At 37.2% G+C, this 20065-nt stretch overlaps 1 pseudogene; it reads right to left on the reverse strand.

The window, feature by feature from the left end:
• Positions 1-1270: 1270 nt before the first annotated feature.
• On the reverse strand, positions 1271-2136 carry LOC138161065 (zinc finger CCHC domain-containing protein 10 pseudogene; annotated as a pseudogene).
• Between the last annotated feature and the right edge of the window lie 17929 nt (positions 2137-20065).

The raw sequence follows: 20065 nt of genomic DNA on the forward strand, positions 1-20065 counted from the left end.
ATGGAAAGATACACAAAGTTAAAATAAGGGGCTGGGGCAGAAATTATGTATGTATATTATATATATGATATTAATTATTATGCATATTATGGTAACAAGCATGATCTCAGACAAAGCAAATACAAAAATAAACCTAAGTAAAAGAAACAGAGATACTACATTTTGATTTTTTTTTAAAGTACCACAGATGGCTAGTGGCAGTTAGGTGGCACCTCATCTTCCTCATCTATTAAATGGGGATAATAATAAAGTTGTTGTAAGGGTCAATATGAGACACATATAAAGCACTATATCAGTACTGAACATATATGTACCAAATGGTATAGTATCTGAATTGTTGAAGGAGAAGTTAAATGAGTTACAGGAGAAGACAGTAAAACTCAAATCAGGGAGGCCCAAATTTACCCTAAGATCTAGACAAGTCTAACCATAAAATAAGCAAGAAAGAGAATAAGGAAATGAATAGAAGTTTGGAAAATGTTGATAGGACAGAACACTGGAAAATACTGAACAGAATATAAAGGAGTATACTTATGTCTCAGAATGTGCATGGCACCTTCACGAAAATTAAGCATGCAATAAATAAAAAAGATAAACCACTGGCCAGTTCAGTTTTTAAAAAGAATATGAAATATGCAGTATTAAAAATTAAAAGTAAATTCACAACTGGTGGAGACTAAAGCAAATATTAGAAGTCATTTTGCCCAACTATATGCGAATAAAACCGACTGTAAATTAGATGGATGAATAGTTATCAAAATAAAAAAGAAATTGCCTAATTTAACAGAAGAGGAAATAGAATACTTACCTCTATCTTAGAAAAAGAAACTGAACAAGTCATAAATTAATACCCCCCCCCCCCAAAAAAAATTCTAGGACCAGAGGGATTTACAAATTTTGCCAAATATTTAAAGAACAATTTCAATACTATATAAACTGGGAAAATAGGTCAAGAAGCGGTCCTACTAAATTCCTTCTTTGACACAAATATGACCTGATATTTAAACCAGGGTAACTCAAAGTGGAGGGCATAGAATCCATAAACCAATTTCCCTAATGAATATTGATGCAAAAAAATAAAATGCTAACAAGGAGAATATAGTAACATATCACAAAGCTCATACATTTTGATTAGGCTGGACTTATACCAGGAATGAAAGAATAGTTCACTTTTAGGAATACTATCAACATTATTGGTATATCAATGACAAAATCATCAAAAATAAAAATTACTTATCTATTATTTCAAAAGATGCTGAAAAGACTTTTGACAAAATACAATAGCTATTTCTTGTATATGTATGTGTATGTATGTGTATATATATATATATATATAAAAGCAAAACACCAAATACTAGAAAACAGAAATAAATGAAGTTTTCCTTAAAATGATAAGCAGTATTTATTTAAAACCAAGAGTAAATATTATTTTTTTTATGATATCAACATATAAACAAGGTATGGCATTTATTTCATAAAGAGAAAAAGTTTACAAGTTTCAATACATAAATACCAGATTTACTGGATTTCAGCTTTGATTAAATTTTAAAGATATGTTTTTAAGATAAAAAAGAAACAAAAATCTCCTTAAAATAAAAAAAATGCTTTCTATATACATACTTTGTTAATAATCTTTATGCCCTTAAAATGTGAAACATTTAGAAAGCTTTTGAATTATAGAAATTTTGACCATTTAATCCATTTGGCCATAACATATTCCAAGTCCTCTTTTGAGAAATACATTAGCATCTGTCAATTCATCAGTCCTAAATGATCAGAGATGCTTAAAGCAATTCTATTTCTTTTTCTTTGGTGGCTCAGCATCAGAGCTACTATCTGTGCTAGAGTTGGTGCTAGAGGAAGAGCTGAAATCTGCCTTAGAATCAGAGGAAGGGGAAGAACTAGTTGAGAAGGGAACTATGATGATGAAGTGGAAGAGCTTTCCTCAGTATCACTATCATGAGAGGAAGAAGAGGGAGAGGAGTCTTCACTCTCTGATGAAGAATCACTGGCTGAACTCCCACTGCTGCTGCTGCTGGAACTGGTAACACTCTTGGCCCTTTTTTTCTTGATCTTTTTTTTCTGTATTAGTTTCTCCAATGCTTTGTTGTAATAAGAATCTGTTTTCTTTTTCTTTTAAAGCTCTCTTAAGTTCTGCTGTTCTTGCAGGTCTATGCAAGTATTTTCTTTTTCCTGTGCATTCATATGTCCAATGTCCAAATTCTAAACGTTACTGACATCTCACATGTTGCTTATTTGCTTCCCTTTTATCTGGTTCATATTTATATTGACATTCTCAGCCTGTCTCCGAGCGATTAGTCAATGCATGGGAGTTGCCATCTTAGTGAGAACCCAAAGAAAAAGGTTAGAAGGGAAGGAAGAAGTAGTAAGGGGAAAGGGTAGGAAAAGGAAGGAGGTTGATAGGGAGGTAATATTGAAGGAAGTGGTGGTCAAAAGCAAAACTCTTTTGAGGAGGGGAAAGGAAAAGGGAGAAATAAAGGCATAAACAGGGGGAGGGAATAGGATGTAAAGACAGACATATATAGTAATCATAGCTGTGAATGTGAATGGGATGAACTCTCCCATAAAACAAAGGCAGATAGAAGAATGAATTAAAAACCATAATCCTACAATATGTTGTTTACAAGAAACACATTTGAAACCGGGGGATACACACCAGGTAAAGGTAAAAGAATGGAGTAGAATATATTATGCTTCAGCTAAAGTAAAAAAGCAGGGGGAGCAATTCTAATCTCACACAAAGCAAAAGTAAAAATAGATCTAATTAAAAGGGATAAGGAAGGAAACTATATCCTGCTAAAAGGCACCATAATAATATCATTATTAAAAATATATATACCAAGTGGCATGGCATCCAAATTCTTAGAGAAGTTCAGGGAGTTAGTTCAAGAAGAAATAGATAGCAAAACTATATTAGTGGGGGACCTCAACCTTCCCCTCTCTGAACTTGATAACTCTAACATCAAAATAAACAAGAAAGAAGTTAAGGAAGTGAATAGAATTTTGGAGAAGGTATATATGGTAGACCTCTTGAAAAAATTGAATGGGGATAAAAAGGAAAATACCTTCTTCTCAGTAGTACATGGCACATACACAAAAATTGATCACGTACTAGGGCATAAAAACCTCACAATCCAGTGCAGAAGTGCAGAAATATTAAATGCATCTTTTTCAGATCATGATGCAATGAAAATTATATGTAATAAAGGGCCATGGAAAGACAGACTAAAAACTAATTGGAAACTAAAAAATCGAATCCTAAAGAATGAGTGGGTCAAACAACAAATCATAGAAACAATCAATAACTTCATTCAAGAGAATGACCATAATGAGACAACATTCCAAAACTTATGGGATACATCAAAAACAGTTCTTAGGGGAAGTTTTATATCTCTGAATGCTTACTTGAATAAAATAGAGAAAAAGGAGATCAGCGAATTGGCATGCAACTGAAAAAGCTAGAAAAAGGATAAATTGAAAACCCCTAAGTAAATACCACATTAAAAATACTGAAAACCAAAGGAGAGATTAATAAAATTGAAATTAAGAAAATTATTGAACTAATAAATAAAGCTAAGACTTGGTTTTATGAAAAAAATAAAATTGATAAATCTTTAGTCAATTTGATTAAAAAGAAGAAAACCAAATTACAAGTATCAGAAATAAAAAGGGTAAATTTACCTCCCATGAAGAGAAAATTAAAACAATAATTAGGAATTATTTTGCCCAATTGTATGCCCATAAACTTGACAATCTTAGTGAAATGAATGAATAAATTAATAAATTAATAAATTAAATAAATATAAATTTCCCAGGTTAACTGAAGAGGAAGTAAAATACTTAATAGTAAAGAGGAAGTAAAATACTCTTCTCAGAAAAAGAAATTGAGCAAGCCATCAGTGAACTCCTAGGAAAAATATCCAGGGCCAGATAGATTTATAAGTGAATTCTATCAAACATTTAAAGAACAATTAATTCTAGTACTTTATAGACTTTTTGGGAAAACTGGTAAGGAAGAAGTCCTACCACATTCTTTTTATGATACCAATATAGTGACTGATGCCAGTCAATCAGGAAGAACTTCAAAATAAAGAAAGAAAATTATAGACCAATTTCTCTAATGAATATAGATGCAAAAATTTTAAATAAAATACTAGCAAAAAGATTATAGCACCTTATTGTGAGAATAATACACTTTGATCAGGTAGGATTTATTCCAGGAATGCAAGGCTGGTTCAACATTAGGAAAACTATCAGTATAATCAATCATATCAACAACAAAACTAGTAGAAACCATATGATCATCTTAATAGATGCAAATTGTTGACAAAATACAACTCCCATTCCGGTAATAAACACTAGAAAGCATAGGAATAAATGGAGTCTTCCTTAAAATGACAAGTAGCATTTACCTAAAACTATCAGCAAGTATTATATGTAATGGGGATAAGCTAGAAGCATTTCCAGTAAGATCAGGGGGTGAAACAAGGATGTCCACTATCACCCATGTTAATCAATTTGGCACTAGAAATGCTAGCTGTAGCAATAAGAGAAGAAAAAGAAATTGGAGGAATTAGAATAGGCAAAGAAGAGTCTAAGCTATCACTCTTTGCAGATGATATGATGATATACTTAGAGAATCAAGTAAAAAACTACTTGAAATAATAAATAACTTTAGCAAAGTTGCAGGATATAAAATAGACCCACATAAATCCTTGGCATTCCTATATATATCTAAAAAAGCCCAACAGCAAGAAATATAAAGAGAAATTGCATTCAAAATTACTGTAGACATTACAAAATATCTGGGCATCTACCTGCCAAAACAAACCCAGGAACTATATGAGCACAATTACAAAACACTTTTTACACAAATAAAGTCAGATCTAAATAACTGGAAAAACATCAGTTGCTCATGGTAAGGGCAAGCTAATATAATAAAAATGACAATTTTACCTAAATTAATTTACCTATTTAGTGCCATACCAATCAAACTACCAAAAATTATTTTATAGAGCTAGAAAAAATAATAGCAAAATTTATCTGGAATAACAAAAGGTCCAGAATATTGAGGGAATTAATGGAAAGAAGTACTAGGGATTTAAATTTAAACTGTATTATAAAGCAGCAGCATCAAAACTACTTGGTACTGGTTGAGAAATAGAGTGGTGGATCAGTGGAATCGATCAGGTACACAGGACACAGCAGTCAATGACTATTAACTATATCTATAGTATATATACTATATCTATAATCTACTGTTTGATAAACCCAAAGACTCCCACTTCTGGGATAAGAACTCATTATTTGACAAAAACTGCAGGGAAAACTGGAAAATATCATGGCAGAAACTGGGCACAGACAAATATCTTACACTGTATACCAAAATAAAGTTTAAATGGGTTCACAATTTAGATATAAAGACTGATATGTAAACAATCTGGGAGAGCAAGGAATAGTTTACCTGTCAAATTTTTTTTGTGCCTTTTTTTTTTGGATGGCAATTGGGGTTAAGTAACTTGTTCAAGGTTACACAGCTAGTTTATTTTGTGTGTGTGGGTGTTAAGTGTCTGACGCCAGAACCGAACTCCAGTCCTCCTGATTCCGGGGCTGGCGCTTTATTTACTGCGCCACCTAGCTGCCCCTACCTGTCAGATTTATGAGAAGGGGAGCTTTTATGACCAAACAAGAGATAGAGAGCATTACAAAATGCAAAATGGATAATTTTGATTACATTAAGTTGAAAAGTTTTCATATAAAGAAAGCCAAATGTAACCAAGATTAGGAGGGAAGCAGAAAATTGGGAAAGAATTTTTATAACCAGTGTCTCTGATAAAGGCCTCATTTCTTTTTTTGGGGGGGAGGGAGAAGGCAGGGAAATTGGGGTTAAATGACTTGTCCAAGGTCACATGGATAGTAAGTGTTAATTAAGTGTCTGAGGCCGCATTTGAACTCAAGTCCTCCAGACTCCAGGGCTAGTGCTCTATTTACTGCACCACCTAGCCTCCCAATAAAGGCCTCATTTCTAAAACATACAGAGAACTAAGTCAAATTCATAAGAATACAAGTCATTCCCCAATTGATAAATGGTCAAAGGATATGAACAGGCAGTTTTCAGAGGAAGAAATTAAAGATATCTATAAGTATATGAAAAAAATGCTCTAAATCAGTATTGATGAGAGAAATGCAAATCAAAACAACTCTTAGGTACCACATCTCATCGGTCAGATTGGCTAACATGACCAAACAGGAAAATGATAACTGCTAGAGAAGATGTGGGAAAATTGGAACACTAATGCATTGTTGGTGGAGTTGTGAACTGATCCAACCATTCTGGAGAGCAATTTGGAACTATGCTCAAAGGGCTATAAAAATGTGCATACCCTTTGATCCAACAATACCACTTCTAGGGCTGTATCCCAAAGAGATCGTACAAGTGGAAGGAGCACCCATATGTACAAAAATATTTATAGCAACTCTTTTTGTGGTGGAAAGAATTGGAAATCAAGGGGATGCCCATCAATTGGGCAATGGCTAAACAAGTTGTGATATACAAATGTAATGGGATACTATTGTGTTATAAGAAATGAGGAGCAGACTGACTTCATAATAACTTGGAGACACTTATATAAATTGATGCTGAGGAAAGGGAACATAACCAGGAGAACATTGTACACAGTTACAGACACATCATATCTGTGATGACTAACTTTGATAGACTGGACTTCTCAGCAATGCAAGGTTATAAGACAAGTCCAAAATACTCGTGATGGAAAAGACTATCCACATCCAGAGAAAGAATTACACTCTGAATGCAGATTGAAGCAAATTACTTGCTTTCTTTTTTGTTTTGTTTTGTTTCTTCTTTCTTATTGTTCATTCCCTTGGTTATAATTCTTCTTTTCAACTTGACTAATGTTTAATGTGAAGGTATATGTAAAACCTATATCAGATTGCATGCCACCTTTGGGGGGGATGGAGGAAGAGAAGGAGGGGAAGAAAATTTGGAACTCAGAAACTTGTGGAACTGAATGTTATAAACTAAAAGTAAATAAATTTAAAAGAAAAAAAAGTGAGCAGAAAGGGGACCTTGACCATATTTCAAAATATACTACAAAACTTTGGTAATCACCAGAACAATTTGGTACTGGGTAAGAAACACAGAAATTGATTAGTGGAATAGATTAGGTACACAAAATATAAAAGAAAATGAGCACAATAACTTGGTGTTTGACAAACTCCAAGATTCTAGCTTTGGGGGCATGAACTCACTATTTCACAAAAACTTGGGGAATTTGAGAAGTAGTCTGGCCATAACTAGGCATAGAATACCATCTCATACTACATGCCAAGATAAGTTAAAGATGAAGACATGAGTTAGACATAAAGGGTGGTATCATAAGCAAATTAGTGAGACATGGAAGAATTTACTTGTCAGATCTATAGATAGAGAAAGAGTTCATGATGGGGAGGAAGATAAAATGGATCATTTTTATTACATAAAATTAAAAAGTTTTTACACTAACAAACCCAATACAGATAAAAATTAAAAGAAAAGCAAGAAACTGGGCAGGGGGCATGAGGGAATCTTTGGAGCAAGTTTCTCTGATTAAAGCAAGAATAAGAGCCATTCCCCAATTGATAAATGGTCAAAGGACATGAATAGGCAGTTTTTAGAGAAAGAAATCCAAGAAACCATCCAAGGGCATGGTTTTAGAAAAACCTGGGAAGACTTATATGAACTGATGAGAAAAAAAGTAAATAGTACCAGAACAATTTATACAGTAACAGCAGTATTGTAATTATAATCAACTTTGAAAGATAGTGGTAGCTGATCAACACAATGACCAACCAGTTTCAAAAGACTTATGATTAAACATGCTATCCATCTCCTGACAAGAGAACTGAAGAATGCAGAGTGTAGATTGAAACACGATTTCTTTTCTCTCTCTCAAATTTATTTTGTATGACTAAACATATTTGTAATGGGTTTTGTTTTTTTTTTTGCTTTATTGGAGGGGAGCAGAAGGGGAGGGAGGAGGGATCATATTTAAAACTGAAAATAAATCTGAATTTAAAAAAGAAATTTATTCACTTATGCCTTCCTAAATAAACTAAATTGAGAAAGGGGTCAAGTGGAGATAGGAGAAGAGAGAGAATGGTCTCTGAGGTACAGATGCTCCATATACCTTCTCCTCCTACAATCATAATGCTGAGACTGAGAAAAAAGAAAAACACTGGGACAAGGATAAGGGAAATGGTGATAGCATTAGCCACCATGAAAACGGGTCTTGTTTAGATCCGTGGTATCTGGGAGTCAGGGAAGGTAAAGGTTGAGGTTAGCAGAACAAGACAGATCTGTGTTTAAACCAAGGAAGGGAAAAAGTGAGTTAGAATTAATAGGTTTATATTTAGGCATGGCATACTTTATAGGATGGGAGTGGAAAAAGAGAGGCTTCTCTTTCTTGATTGAAGAATTCTTCCATACAAAAAAAAAAAGCTAAACCAAACATCTGTTTACCAAAATAATGCTTGTTCCCTCAATAAAAGAAAACATCATTTAGAACCCTACCACTTGATTCCTCAATTCTGTCTCCCATAACCCTACCATTCCAAAGTTACAAGCAAACACCACCCAGATTGCCCACTGTGCCCTCTAGAAGGCCTATTCCATGGGTAACAAATTTCCCTTTATCTTAAGTCTTTCCCTCTCCCATTCCTTCCATCTATTTGCTTATTGAAACTTAATTGTAATAGTCTTGCATATGAAAAAATGCTCTAAATCACCATTAATTACAGAAATGCAAATCAAGACAACTCTTAGGTACCACATCTTACTGGTTATATTGGCTAACATGACAAAACACCCCACCTTTTCTAGTAAGTTACATCTTTACTCCTTGATCCGCATTAGTTACTTACACATCCTCTTACCTCCATCACTCAGTAACCTTCCTTTCTTTGAGGTTCATGCTATTCATATCTACCACTCAAACAAAATCCTGGTAGCTGTTGTCTATAGACCCCAAGGTCACTCCCCTTTTTATCTCTATGTCTTTGATAGCTGACTCACAATTTTTTTCTCTTCCCCAACTCCTGCCCTCATACCAAGGGACTTCAACATACACATAGACACTCTTTCAAGTATCATAACTACTTAGTTCCTTAACCTACTCATTTCCCATGACCTACTGCTCCATCCCACCTGTCACACATGAAAATGGTCATATCCTTAATCTTACCATCATCCACAAATGTAACACCTCTGTGTTCAAGAATTCTAAAGTCTACCCATCCAACCATAATCTATTGACTTTTCACCTCTCCTTGGCACCTAGTAGTAGGTACTTAATAAATGTTTATTGATTGATTGAAAACATACATTTGGTAATTTAGGGTTTGCTCAAGGAGGAACAGTTATGAGACAATTTTTGAAGTCTGTTGCCATCATTTGGGCATGCTACACAAAAAGGACCCCACTCCTTGTTTCTTTGATCCTGGATGGGGAGTATGTAAGAGAAGGAAATATGGGTGTCAGTAGAGAGCCTAAGAATCTGTCCTGGATTATGGAAGACATAGAGGACAGGGTTGGTGAGGAAGTATCATTGTGTGTAATGAAGACTGATTTGTAAATGAACTGAGAGAAAACTTGATATTGATGTTGTTTATAGGCACTAAAGTAATAAAATTGGAAAAAAAAACTAATGGCTGGCTTAGCTGTGTAAATGTAATATGAACATGTCATTTATGTTGAATTCACTATATATAAATACTACATAATACTTTTTATATCATTAAATATGTCAACTCAATTTTATTTGGCTGAATTACAGCAGTAAAGCCTATATAGGTTTTGCATTTATAATTGGTACCTAGAGAGCTTAAAAAGTTTAGAGGGAATATTTGTTCCTCTCTTGGGGTAACATTTTTATCTAAATGATTGGATTCATGTCCAGTTGAAGTGCCATACTTTAAAAAATGCCTTAAAGGGGAAAAAGTAAAGTACTTTAAGGCAAATATAACATCTCATAAATCAACTAAAGAAAGTCCACATTAACCAGGGAATATAAAATGGTTTCAGGTATAACTTAGAAACTTATCCTGGTGCCTCCATTCCATCATTTTAGAGCTAAGTACCAAAATGCCTAATTAGCAACTCATAAATTAATCAATACTAATTATTCTTATGACAGAGAATATAGTGAACTTACTACATAATCTTTGTATTTAAATTAAAATGGGCTAAAAATGGCCTCATGATCAATTGGGTAGGACGTTTCTTAGTACAGGTGGGACAAAAGGACAAAGCTAAGTAATTATTCAAGATTTTTCTGTGTATTAGCACAATTAATGGCCTGATGAGGGACAAGGCTTTATGATAAATAACTTCCAATGCAGTACTTGGAGCTACAATTCTGCCTCCTGTCATGATGTGGTTGTGGAAAGTGGCCCTCTTCCAAACAGACTATGACTTTCATAAGTCATTGTGTTGACTGGCAACAGGCAACATTAACAGAGTTTCCAATGAATGGACTGGGAACACTGCAGAGGTGTTATTGAAAGCCAGCACAACATGGAAAGAGCACTGTCCTGAGTGAAAAGATGGGGATTTGAGTCCTTGTGTCCATCTCTGGTGTTCACTAGCTTGTGTGACCTTGATTAAGTTTATTTAAACTCTGAAACTCCCCCAGTTTCCTCATCTGTACAAAGGAATGAAATCAGTACCCTTCTATCAGGAAAAACACTTTGTAAACTTTAAAGTGCTATGGAAATGCTAAATCAACAGGTTACACAGCTGAATTGTACTTGTCTACACTATGACATTTCACTACCTGAACTTATTTTGAGGTCAGATTTAGACTAGGCAAGAGTGGGCAGGAAATGTTGTAGGACTCACTGTAGTGCCAATGCAATATTCACAGGCCTAACAGCAACTGTGAATATGCTGGCATAGTGCTCAATTGCAAAATATAACAGACTCTCCATATAGAAAACAGAAGCAAAACATTTATTCAGACAACAGAAAACCAAATCCCAGCACTGGGAAACTGAAGCCATGATAGCAACATAGAAGTTAATACACTAAAATGCAGCGGAGAGTCACACTATCCTTTAGGCTTCCCATAAACCAACACTCATGAGGCTAGCTGTCATACTGGGTGTGTCCTCTCCTCCCTCCATCTCTAACTGCTCTGACTCCCAGTTTCCTGTGGGCTCTGCTCCACCTTTTAGCAAACTCCTCCCACCATAGGCTCTATGTGATTACATTCAGCCTCTTAGGGGGCAGGGAAAATCTTCAAAGCAGGGAAGGTCTTCAAATTCCCTTAGGCTTATTAAGGGGCAGGGAAGATCTTCAAATTACCATTACCATTACACTTACATACCAATAGATTTCTTCTTGTATCCCTTGCTCCTAGCAGCTGACATTCTTTGAGAGGGCAATTTCAATGGATTGGTAGAGATAGAAGAAGAAAGTTTAGAGACCAAGTTAATGGCAAAAAATAAATAAATAAAGCAGAAAGTATATGCTGCTCTTACAAGGATTTTGGAATCATAAAGGAGAAAGAAGTTGGAAAGTAGTGAAAATATCTCAAAATCCCCCCAATAACATTTAACTGTTCATTTATTTTTTTCCAACTCTTTGGACTCACAGGAAGAACTGTCCCACTTTCCTAAGGCTAATTCTTCCATGTCTGACCTTAAATCCCATTCCCTTCCATGTACTTGTAATGTAATGTAATGCCAAGGAAAGGCAACTTCCCAAGGTTCAGAATACCAGCATAGGTGTCTCCATTTTATTCAGTGACAAACCAAGAACAGAGAAGATCAAAACATGACATCATTCCAAATACAGCATTTACTAAGTGTGATTAAATAATCTCCAAGTACTACCCACCCCACCTTCCATTCATTAAATCAATTACAAAGTCCCTGTTCTAAATACTACTCCACCCCTAGGCTGTACCTTCATTTAGTCCACCACAAAGTCCCTCTTCTCAAATGGAGATTAGTTTCCAATCTAAGTAAAGTACATTCATTTGTTCAACCTTAGAACACAAAAAGGTCAAAAGTTCCCCACCCCTGGATCACAATTGAATCTACCCCAGAGTTACAACAAGTTTAAGCACAGCACTTAATACCCAAATGGAGGTCTTTTCTTCACCTTGACACAGAGGCAAGTTATCAGCAATCTTAGTTCCTGGGGAGACAAGGCTTAGCAAGGACACAAGATACATTGCCAGTCTCTTCATTAATTCATCCTCTGTCTGCAGAACAGTCCTAGAACCCCTGAAAACATTAGCAAAACCCTCTCCCAGGATCTCTGTAAACATACAACAAGAAAATCCTTCTTCAGGGCTTCTGAACCAACAGAAAGGTTCCCAGACCCCTGCAACAACAGCACTGTCCTTCACCAGTGGACAGTATTCACTCTCTGTCTGCAGGACAGTCTCAGGAGCTCTTAACCAGCAGCCAGGTTCCAGGACTTCTTCAACAACAGGATTGTCTTTCACCAGTGGACAAATCTGGCAAAACAACATCAAAACAGACAGACAAAGTACCAGCAAAACATCCATGTCTCCTCAGTCCTTGGCAGTTCCGGGGGCAGGTCTCAAAAGTCCAGGGCGATTCAAAGTGGCCCTCAGCCACTCAGTCTCTCTCTGCCTCCACGAGGGTGCTGCTTCCAAAAAGTTCTTCTGCCTCTCTCTTGTCTCTCCAAATCTATGTCACTAGCTCCTCCCAGTTCAGGACTCTCTTTTCACATCAACAAGTCCATCCCACAGGTGGGATTAACAAGCTCTGGGTTTTAACACAATCAATTTGAAAACCAAGCCAATACAGGGGGATCTTTATATTTCGTTACTATCACAGTACTTTAGGACCATCCATTGTTTCCTCTCTCTCAGACCTTTATTTTCTCTCTACAGTCTACTCGAACTATAAACATACCTCCAATATTATAAACATATATAAACATATCTCCAATAATTAAAAAAAACAAAAACCCACACAACTTCCTTGAGAGGCATCATGATGTGATGAAAATGACAACAGGGCAGCTAGAAGGCACACTGGATAGAGCACTGGTCCTGGAGTCAGGAGGACCTGAGTTCAAATCCGGCCTTAGATGCTTGACACACTTACTATCGGTGTGACTTTGGGCAAGTCACTTAATCCCAATTGCCCTCCAAAAAAAAAAAAAAGAAAGATCAGGCTTTTTACTCCTTTGGGCCTCATGTGCCTCATCTATAAAATTATAAGGTTGGGCTAGATGACCTCAAAGCTTCTAAATCTTATTTGGCTCAATAGTATATATAAAGGGGAAACCTGAAAGCTATGAAGACTGAATTTAAGATTTCGTAAAAAACAGAAAACTGACAGATGCAGAAACTCCTTGTATCAATGCAAGCCTGAAATGTATAATTTTAAAGAGTTGTTTGGAGAAATTGAAAAGTTAACTGACTGGCCCAGGGTCAGTACCCACACAGTGAGTACATCTCAGAAGAAAGCTATGAACCCAAGTGTTCCTGGATGTGAGATCCATTCTCTGTCAACTATGTCATGCTATTTCTCAAAACCCTTAACAAAATATAGAAAAGTATATTGAAATGTTATCTTTTTAAGGTCTCTACAACCACTTCACCAGTTAGAATAGTAAGGTTATAATAAATAGGAACTAAGATTCTAAGGAAGAACATAGAAGACACTTGCCAAGGTTGCCTCCTCAACTAATGGAGGCCACATCTAGAAACTATGTACTAAATCAAGAGAAGTCATTTAGGCCCCAATAAAAAGCCCATAGCCTGTGACTGCAGATAAGCACCATATATGTATAGTTAAACCAGAAAGTGATAGGCTAAATGGACTAATAAGGCAACCCCAAGGCAGCACTGACAACAGTAAGATGGACCTGATGTGCTCATGAAGCAACTCCAAGGTAGTACAGGTAGTTCCTTCTCCTCCCCCAAAGAACCCTCTAAAATGGGGTCCTAAATGCTTCTGCAGCTTAGGGTCCATGCTGCTCAAGCGCTCCAAGCTCTGATCTACTGTTACTTAAGTGACTATATGCCCCCCCCCCTTACCCCTCATCCCATTCCTCACGCCTTCTGCCTCTGTGCTCCTTGAGCCTTGTTAAAGTGATTATCCCCCTGTCGCTGCTAGCACCCTCTTTCCTGGCAAGTATCCCAACAATGGGGCTTGTGGAATGGCAAAGTAGTACTTCTGTTGCTTGTTTCAGCTATTCAAGTGCCTCACCTTTAATTGTATCATGAGTCTTTGTTGGAAACAGTATACCTTGGGCTACCCTTCATAGGCCTAACGTAATCACATGGAGCCCACAGGAAGGAGCAGAATAGAGAAAAGCCCGAGCCGAGCTGGGCGTGGGCAGAACTGATAGACAGAATGTTCGTGATGTTGGCACTCTGCAGCACTCTGTTGTTCTGTTGGATCAAACTCTGGTCTGTTGTTCTGTCAGACAGAAGCGTCCTGTCTGTTGTTATTAGGCAGAAGTCCTAAAAAAGGACTTTACTGTTGATTTGTGTCTGATTTCACAGACAGATGCCTTTTCTGTTTAACTGTGTTACTTTGTCAGACAGAAAGTGAATTGAGATGATAGTGCCAGCAATGTGTCTAAATGTTGTAGCTCTGTTAAACTTTGTCTTCCTAGAAACAGAAACTTCAAAGGGTTTGGAGTGGAGCAGTTCCTGTGAGCGGAGATGTGGAACAGGAATAGAGAGCTGCCTACGTATGAATCCAGGCAAAAGTTGGGAGCGGTCAGCTCATGGAAGAGGAACCAAGGGATTTGGAAGCCAGTCTTGAGTCAAGATGAAAGAAGACTTTACTTGAGTACTCTGTATTGACTGATGAGACTGTGACTTATTGTGACCTAGGGATGGATAGTGTTTGTACTTTCTGCTACCCCTTAAGGATGACTGGCTTAAGGATAATTGGAAGCCAGACTTGAGTCAAGATGAAAGAGGACTTTACTTGGATACTGTTTATTGATTGAGGAGATTGTGACTTATTGAATGATATGCTTTGTTTAAGACAATGTGGCCACGTTAGTAATAAGCTGTTATGTTATACTGTTGTGAATATTGTGCTTTAGTTTATTGCTGAATAAATTGAGAGTTCATTATACTATTCAATTAGATCCTTAAAGTTATTGACAGTGGTAGTCCTCAGAAGAGCTGCTCATGATTGGCTTTACAGCTTGTTCACCCTGATCCCCTTTTGGTCTACTCCCGTAGGCATAAGCTGGACACCATGACTAGGACTAAGTCATCAATATTGTGGAGCCTAGTAACCCTCTAGTAGAAGTCAAGGGCTGATGGCTGATCCTTGTGACCCTCTGCGAAGGGGCCTCCCCTCATGGTTGGTCTTCACAAAACAAAATCTATTATTATTACTGAAGGAACCAAACTCACAATGTTAACATACACATATCCTTGTTACCTCTGCCATTACACTGTATCTAAACTTCTTGAGACTATGGATTGTTTCATTCTTTGTATCTGTGCATAGTCTCTAGAATGTAGTAGTTTTAATAAATACTTATTGATTCTTACTATAAATAAAACTGCAGGCAGCTAGGTGGCACAGTGAATAGAGTGCTGGACCTAAATTCAGGAGGACTTCTCTTCCTGAGTTCAAACCCAGCCTCAGACACTTAGTAGCTGTGTGACTCTATACAAGTTACTTAACTCAGTTGGCCTCAGTTACTCATCTGTAAAATGAGTGGGAGAGGGAAATGACGAACCACGTCAATATCTTTGCCAAGAAAACCCTAAATGGGTCATAAAGAATTGGAAATGACTGAAAAAGGACTAACAACAACAAAAATAAATAAAACTAGATGACTTTTAAGAATTTAGAGGTAGGGGGCGGAGTCCGAGCAGCTCTGGCTTCCACCTTCCCCAATCAATGTAAAAAGGGGACTCTGAACAAACTTTGGAGCTGCAGAACCCACAAAATGACACAGAGAAGCTAACCTCCCGCTGAGCACAGCCCGGCAGGCCGGCAGGAATTGGCCAGCGCAATGCTCTGGGAGCGGAGCCCAGACCCGTGTAAGCCAGATGTTTTAGCCCCAGGGTGGGTCTGACCAGCCGCTGACCAGAGAGACTTCAGATTAGCAGCAGGTGTGGCAGTTTCCAGATTTATCAACACAAAGATGCTAAGGACAAAGTGAAAGGTCAGTGCAGTGTGGACTTTGGGACCCAGAAAGTGGGAGTGCCTTGACTTTTGCCCCCAGGGCGAGAAGCCACTAAGACTCCCGGCACAGCCAGACAGCACCACGTCGCAGTTTCAGCTCCTGGCCTACAAAGTGTAGGGGGACCAAGCGACCAGTCTGAGGGGTATTCGCTCTTGCTTTAACCTGCTTGGATCTGGATTGCAGTCTAGGGTAGAGGTCCTGGGGTGTGTGTCCAGCTTGCCAGTGTGTGTGGAGGCCTCAGAGAGGGCACCCAATTAATACCTTCGGCAGCTGAGAAAACCCCAGCATTTGGGAGAAAAGCTCCCCTGTCTGGTGGCAGAATCCTACTGTGGCAAAAAGCCCAGGGGTCAAGTGACTGAGGGGCGACATGATCAGGCAAAGGAAACAAAGCAAACAGAAGAATCCAACATTAGACTCCTATTTTGGGGACAAAAAGGAGCAAAGCATGGAACAGGAGGAAAACAGTGAAGTCAGAACTCCTGCACCAAAACCTTCAAAAGAAAATCCAAGCTGGTTACAGCCCATAGAGGACCTTAAGAAGCAGATAAGAGAAGTGGAGGAAAAATTGGGAAGAGAAATGAGAACAATGCAAGAAAATTACAAAATGAGAGTCAACAGCATGACTGAGGAAAATCATACCTTAAAAAATAGACTAACTCAAATGGCAAAAGAGCCTCAAAAAGCCAATGAGGAGAAGAATGCCTTAAAAAGCCAAATTTGCCAGATGGAAAAAGAATCTCAAAAGCTCAATTAGGAGAATCATTGCTTCAGAATTAGATGGGAGCAAATGGAAGCTAATGACTTAATGAGAAATCAAGATGCTGCTAAACAGATCCAAATAAATGAAAGAATAGAAGGCAATGTTAAATATCTCATGGGAAAAACCACTGACCTGGAAAATAGATCCAGGAGAGAGAATTTAAAAATTATTGGACTACCTGAAAGCCCTGATCAAAGAAAGAACCTAGAAATCATCCTCCAAGAAATTCTCAGGGAAATTGCCCTGATGTTTTAGAACCAGAAGGCAAAATAGAGGTTGAAAGAATCCACCGATCACCTCCTGAAAAAGATCCCAAAAAGAAAACTCCTAGAAATATTATAGCCAGGTTCCATAATTCCCAGGTCAAGGAGAGAATATTACAAGAAGCCAGGAAGAAACAATTTGAATACTGTGAAACACAATCAGGATAGCCCATGATCTGGCAGCTTCTACACTGAGGGATCGAAGGGCTTGGAATATGATATTCCGGAGGTCCAAGGAGCTGGGATTAAAACCAAGAATCACCTACCCAGCAAAACTGAGTATCATGTTTCAGGGGAAAATATGGTCATTCAGTGGAATAGAGGACTTTCAAGCATTCTTGCTGAAAAAACCAGAGTTGAATACAAAATGTCACATTCAGATACAAGAAGCAAGAGAAGCATGAGAAGGTAAACAAGGAAAAGAAATCATAAGCAACTTATCATAGTTGAACTATTAACATTCTTTCATGGAAAAACAATGATTGTAACCGATGAAACTTTTCTCAGTATGAAAATAGTTGAAGGGAATAGAAATATATATGTCTATTTATGAGGGTATATGGGCATATGAATACATATGTGAGTGTGTATAAATGTTTACAGGTATACATAGATAGAGGGCACAGGACCAACTTAATAGGAAGGGATGATACTTAAAAAGTGAAATTAAGAGGTGAGAAAGGAATATAATGACAGGAGATGGGGATAGACAGAATGGGGTAAACTATGTCATGTAGAAGAGGCAAGAGAAAATGGCTACAATGGAGGGGAAGAATAGGAAGGCAAAAGGGAATGGGTCAACCTTATTCCCATTGAATTTGGCTTGGGAGGGGATGAAATACACACTAAAAAGGGTATCACCCTACAGGAGAGTAGGGGGAAGGGGATGAGAGGAGGGATGATGGAAGGGAAGGCAGGCTTGGGGGGAGGGAAGTTGGAAGCACCCACTCTTGAAAAGGGATGGGATCAAAGTAGAGAATAGAACAAGTGGGAGGTGGGATAGGAGGGAAGGAAATATAGTCAGTCTTTTACAATATATCTACTATGTTATTGTTTTGCATTAGCTACACATGTATAACCTATACTGAACTGCTTATCTTCCCAGTAAGGGTGGGTGACAAGGGAGGAATGGAATGAATCTGGAATTCAAAGTTTTAAAATCAAATATTCATATATATATATACATACTATGATTAATATTATTTTACATGTAATTGGGAAATAAGATATACAGGCACTGGGGCATAGAGATCCACCATGCCCTACTGGAAAAGTCAAAAGGGGTATGGGAGAAAATATGGGAGAGAGCAGATTGGAGGAGGGTATATCCTGTGGGACTGCTATTTTGGGGTGGTGGGTAGGGGAAAAATGGGGAGAAAATTTGCAACTCAAAATCTGGCAGAAATGAATGATGTAATTCAGAATAAAGCATTTGAAGAATGAAAAAAAAAGAATTTAGAGCTAAATAGAAGGATAGCTCAACGTTTTCATTAAAAAGCCATTCAATTTAAAATTTAATTTAATTTTAGTTTTAACTTAATTTAATATTTAATTCAAGTCAACCACCATTTACCAAACACCTACCATGTGTTAGGCATTGAGAACATGAAGATTATAAAAAGAAATCCCTGGCTGACATTTTACTTCTAATGTTAAGACATACTGAGATAAGGGTAACATGAAGTAAAGGGAGAGGTTGACAAGGAAGAAATCAATTGGGCATTTACTCATGACATCAGTGTCAGAGCTGATGGAGTTCTGGGCATGGAGTCAGGAAGATCTAAGTTCAAATTTTGTCTCAATAACTTAGTTGTTCTATGTAATCCTGGGCAAGACATTTAACCTTTTGTCTGCCTCAGTATCCTCAACTGTAAAATGGGAATAATAGTTGCCCTTACCTCTTATAGTTGTTGTGAGGATAAAATTAAAAAATGTTTGTAAAAAAAAAAATATTTACCACGGTGCCTGACATATAGTAAAGGCTTAATTAAATGCTTATTTCCTTCCTTCCTTCCATAGAATGCCCACAAACTATGGGGGTCCTCCAAGGCTCTATCCTGGGCATTCTTCTCTTTTTGATCTCTATTATCTCACTTGGTGATCTCTCTAGTTCCCATGGGTTCAACAATCATTTTCATGCAGATTACCAGGGATATGTGTATGTGTATACACATATGTATATGTACATAAATTTATATATATACATATACACATACATACATATGTGTGTATAGTCACAGTCTTTCTCCTTATGCTACAGTCCTATGTCACAAACTGCTTTTTGAACATTTTGAACTGGATTTACCATAAACTTCTAAAATTCAACATGACCTTAGAACAAAGCTTACTATCTTGTTTGAATTTAGGAAAATGAGTCTTCCTGACTTGAGTCATAGCACTCTATTCACTACCCTCTAGCTGTTCTCCGTCTTTACCTCTGCCTCTTAGTTCCCCTGGCTTCCTTCAAAATTTAGTTCAAATTCCATCTTCCTCAGAAGTACCTTCCTGGTTTCCCCAATACTGGTTCCTCCCCCCTGAGATTATCTTCCATTTATTGATTTTCATTCTCTCTCTCTCTCTCTCTCTCTCTCTCTCTCTCTCTCTCTCTCTCTTTCTCTGTATATATACACACACACAGACATATATGTTTTTTTATGTACTGACTTAATTATATTTTGTCCCCTCCGTGTGAATGTGACCTCCTTGAAGGTATGAGCCTTTGGATTTCTTTGTATCTTTGTTGTGTTTGACAGTAGTAGTAGACATTAATAAATGTTTACTAATTGATAAACAACAGCCATCAGTTTGAAC

This window comes from Petaurus breviceps, unplaced genomic scaffold, assembly GCF_028583685.1.
Source record: "Petaurus breviceps papuanus isolate PSGF00001 unplaced genomic scaffold, PetGlider_PUasm1.0 118, whole genome shotgun sequence".
NCBI classification, from domain to species: domain Eukaryota; kingdom Metazoa; phylum Chordata; class Mammalia; order Diprotodontia; family Petauridae; genus Petaurus; species Petaurus breviceps.